Below are 5,000 nucleotides of genomic sequence, written 5' to 3'. Positions count from 1 at the left end.
GAAGCACCCCCGCCGCTGCGCAGAGTGCTTCGTGTGAAGCCGTCCTATACGCGCCAGTCACTGTCAGCAGCGCGCTCCTCTGCGCGGTACGCAGTTTCTTCATGTCGTACGGTGTGCACCGGTCCACCCACCCGTGGGCTGCATACGACGCGACAGCCTGAAAAACGCCCTGGAATACTACCTTAACCGATCGGTATCGGAGTCCCCAATGCTTGTGCATTAGGGCCGATAGCCGAGTGAAGAGGACCCTAGCTTTTTCCTGAATGTATCGTGTATGGGTCCGGACCCGCATGTTCCTATTAAAATGTACCCCGAGGTACCTGACGCTATCCTTAAATTGAATCTTCTCCCCGGAGAGCCTAATCTCGGGTGGGCGGATATCCAGCACCGGTTTCACGCGTCGGCGGGTCCTTCGCGCCCGATCCCACCTGTACCGCACCAGCGGCGCTCTCTTCTGCGAGTTGCATGACAGGACAATTGCCTCTGTCTTGCTCCTCGACAGTTCGAGCTTCGCTGACGCGCACCACGACGCGATGTGTTCGGCGACGGCTCGGCCTATCCTCTCTATTTCCTTACGCGAGTCGGCCGATACGACCGCGATAAGGTCGTCCGCGTAGGCGACTTCGATGTCACCAAAATTCTGCTCGATGCTCTTGAGGAGGGCATCGAACATGAGATTCCAGCAAGCGGGGCCGAGGACTGATCCTTGCGGACAGCCCCGGGTGGCCGGCTTGGAAACCTCTTGGTCGCTCCAGGCGATCTTGACAGTCCGATTGTCGAAGTAGCTCCGGAGCACTTCAAAGACATTCTTCGGGCAGTCTCGATCCGCCAAAGACTGGAGGACTAGGGGCCACCACACGTTGTCAAAGGCTCCTGAGATATCGAATAGGAGTCCAATGACGTACCTCTTGTCGTTACCGCGCTCGACTAATTCACGCAACTCTACTATCGCGTCTTCCGTGGATCGTCCAGGCAGAAAGCCATATTGACGTCCTGATATTTTGTCCTCGGTAAGGACTTTCGCCGTAAGGATCCCGTGAAGGACCTTTTCAAAAAATTTCCCGACAACCGACAAGAGGCAAATGGGACGGTACGATTTGGGGTCGGACACATCCTTGTGAACTCCTTTGAGGAGAGCACGAAGTGTGCCGACTTTCCAAACGGTGGGGAAAACGCCGTGCTTAAGGCAGGCGTTGAAGAGTCGCGTGAAGATGTGAGGCATCCTCATGACCGCGACTTTTAGGACCCTAACTTCAACTAAATCGCATCCTGGGGCTTTGTCGTTCTTAAGGGTCTTTACGAGACCCTTAAGTTGGTCGTCCGTCAAGTCTCGTGCGTCCTCTGTTTGAACCCTTAGGTTCTTCACGCGTTCGCGGATGTCTCTCTGTTCCGGTGTGTCGGCGTTGGGGTCGTCGTCGGGTACGTGTGTGTCCAACAGGACCTCAGCAGTCTCACGCATTGTAAGTGTCGTGCCATTCGCGGTTCTAAGTGTGCTGAGGACCGTGCCTACGCGCAATTTATCAGCCGCGTATTTATAGTGGAAGCCCCAGGGATTCGCGTTGCTTTCCGTCGTTATGTAACCGCGCCAGCTATTTTCTTTAGTTGTCCTAAGTAGCCTGGTATACGATCGCAGGACTACACGATACCTGCTCTGTTTAATCTTTCGCGCGTCAGGGTTAGTCTCCCTTCGGTAGCCGTTTCGGAGACGACTGACCAGTTTGCGTTTGCTGGTCAGCTCCTCGGTCCACCACGGATTCGCGCGACGGTAATGTCTGCGGCGCGGCATCGAATCTTGGCAGGCTTTGGTGAGTACGTCACCCAGTACTTCTGCCATTCTCTCAACATCCGCTGTAGAATCCAGCGGATGGTCCACGAGTTTCTCACGGGCCTCCTCATCGAGGGTCGCTTCGAACTTTTTCCAGTCGGCCCGACGAACGTTGAACCGCATGGTAGAGCCCTCGCCGACACCCGAGTTATTGACGCGCTGTGAGGAACTCCGGATCGCTAAACGAAAGAAAACCGACGTGTGGTCACCGGTGGACCACTCGTCCTCCAACCTCCATGCACGTATGAATTTATACATGCCAGGAGTGGCCAGTGTGACGTCGATGAACGACGTACCTGCGGCACTCCTGAAGGTGGGGCCCTGCCTAGCATCATTCGCGACGCGGAGACCGAAAGACTCGATGAGCTCACCCAGGAGGACACCACGGTCAGTGGTCCTGGGGCTCCAAAGGGAGTGTTGGGCGTTGGAATCGGCCGCCACCAGAACGCGGCGACCCCTGAGACAGCTGAGAACCTTTTCAAGCTGCCTCAGGTGGATTTCTATGTCGTCCGAGTATTGAAAATAACTGGAGACGACGAAGAAGGATCCACCGGGGACGCGGGCTTCAGCACAAACGCAATGTGCATTACTTAATTGGGACACGTAAGCAATCTCCACGATGGAGTTGCACGCAACGACGGCCGCCCACGGTCGCTCCGTTGAGCTCGCGGCAATACGCATTCCGACTCCTAGGCCGCGGATGGCCCAGGTGTTCGCCTCCCGAATGGCATACGGCTCTTGGAGCAACAATATGTCCAGACGCTCTTTACGAATTAACTGGAAGACCTCCCCGGTTACTGCAATTGAGCGGGACATGTTCAATTGCAGTATTCTAACGTCGCGTTGCGCGCCCGGTCCCTCGATCGCAGGGGTCCGGGGAGGATGACCTATTGGAACGGGGGGTACCGGTGAGCCTCCGGTCGCGACGCGATGACTATCGATCCTACTTAAACTAACGTGGCACTCGCGAACCCTACCTAATAATTGAGTGGACTCACCGGTCGAAGTTCTTGAAGATCCTGGCGTTGGCTGGCTCGGCTGCGCAGTCAACTCCTCTTCCTCTGCGACGTCCTCGTGAACAGCACGAAGGCTGGAACCTTTCCCTCGTCGGGAGGGCAGTACCCCGGCGCACGGCGGGCGACTACGAACCCTTGAGGGCACCACCCTCCTTGGGTCCCTCGATGTAGCCGCTGGAGATGATGTTCTGGCATGCTGGGAAGCGATGCGCAGACTTCGCCGCACGACGGACGCATTTTTGTGCCCCCCCGGAGATCCGATTGGGGGCAGTTTAGCCTCCGGACAAGATTTGCAAAAATGCCCTGCCATGGTTGAAGTAGACGATACGGTCGCCGGCCGTGCCGAAAGGCAAGAGCTGAAAAGCTGAAAAGTACAAGAAAAAGAATGAATAAGAGGATTAAGGATTAGAGGGGGCGGTTCCCCGCGGCACCGAGCTGGGTAGCTCGGGACGCTGAGCACCGTCCCTGGGAGGGGGCCTTCCGGTTCCCGCTGAGCTGGGGAGCTCGGATCGGGGCCCGGTGGAGGCGCTGAAGGAGTGCTCCGCCTCGACTCCCCTCGAAAGAGGAGCAGAGAGGGAGCAGACCCACAGAAAGGGGGAACCCACCCATCCCACCCGACGATCCACCCCGCGAACCGTCCCTTTCCCGAGGGATACCCACCCACTCCCCCTGACCCAACCCCCACGTGTGGCGTCGCGTTTTCGCCGGCCTCCACCGTTGCGGGAGGTTCCGACTACTAACGCGTGGCTGGAACAAGTTGCGAGAACCGCAATGTCCATGCCCTTCGCACTGCGAAGCAGCCAGTCCCCCCTCCCCCGCACCACCCCGCGAACCGTCCCTTTTCCGAGGGATACCCACCCACTCCCCCTGACCCAATCCCCACGTGTGGCGTCGCGTTTTCGCCGGCCTCCACCGTTGCGGGAGGTTCCGACTACTAACGCGTGGCTGGAACTACTTGCGAGAACCGCAGCGTCCATGCCCTTCGCACTGCGAAGCAGCCAGTCCCCCCGAACCCCCACCCACGCGTGGAATTACCCGTCCACCAACCGATTCCGCCCTCCACCACGTGGAACCACCCCTCCACCAGCCGATTTCGCCCTCCCTCGCGTCTCCCGAAGTCCGGCCCACCCCACCGTGACCCAATCCGCGACCCTCCCCATCCGAACCCCCAGTAGATAGGTCTCGCGCCCCTCCTCCCGCCGATTTCGCCCTCCACCACGCGGACCCACCCCTCCTCCACGTGGAACCACCCCTCCACCAGCCGATTTCGCCCTCCCTCGCGACCCAATTCGCGACCCCCCCCCACCGAAACCCCCCCTGGGCACAGGGTTTCACCCTGCACCCGCAACCCCCCCTTGGTATAATTATTGAGACCCCCCAAAAGGGGGATCCCAATCCCTACACCAAGTTCGACTCAGGGCCCGCGGGGTCGTCACACCCCGTGTGTAAGGGCGGTTTTACCCGCCATTACACCCCCTGCGGGAAGTAGGTAGGGACAGCGAGAATCGTCGTTAATCCATTCATGCGCGTCACTAATTAGATGACGAGGCATTTGGCTACCTTAAGAGAGTCATAGTTACTCCCGCCGTTTACCCGCGCTTTTTTGAATTTCTTCACGTTGACATTCAGAGCACTGGGCAGAAATCACATTGCGTCATCACCCGCTAGGGCCATCGCAATGCTTTGTTTTAATTAGACAGTCGGATTCTCCTAGTCCGTGCCAGTTCTGAGCTGAGCGTTGAATGGCGGCCGAAGAGAACGACTACGACACGGTGAAGTATCACAGAAGCCTCGCAGCAAGGAAGATCCGTGGGAGGCCAAGGCACGGGACCGAGCTCGGATTCTGAAACATTACTGATCCATTCACCTCGCCCAGGCCCGGCACGTTAGCCAAACCCACTTCCCGACCAAGCCCGACACGCCCCGCTCCTCAGAGCCAATCCTTATTCCGAAGTTACGGATCCAATTTGCCGACTTCCCTTACCTACATTAATCTCTCGACTAGAGGCTCTTTACCTTGGAGACCTGCTGCGGATATGGGTACGAACCGGCGCGACACCTCCACGTGGCCCTCTCCTGGATTTTCAAGGTCCGAGGGGAAGATCCAGACACCGCCGCAACTGCGGTGCTCTTCGCGTTCCAAACCCTATCTCCTTGCT

General features: G+C 58.1%; 1 pseudogene; it reads right to left on the bottom strand.

Annotated features, from left to right (window-relative positions):
* Nucleotides 1-5,000, bottom strand: part of LOC135172293 (large subunit ribosomal RNA) — a 9,378-nt pseudogene that overhangs the window by 2,249 nt on the left and 2,129 nt on the right.

The sequence above is a fragment of the Diachasmimorpha longicaudata genome, unplaced genomic scaffold, assembly GCF_034640455.1.
Source record: "Diachasmimorpha longicaudata isolate KC_UGA_2023 unplaced genomic scaffold, iyDiaLong2 ctg00000230.1, whole genome shotgun sequence".
In the NCBI taxonomy this organism is placed as follows: Eukaryota; Metazoa; Arthropoda; class Insecta; order Hymenoptera; family Braconidae; genus Diachasmimorpha; species Diachasmimorpha longicaudata.
This window is presented reverse-complemented; position numbering and strand designations above follow the sequence as displayed.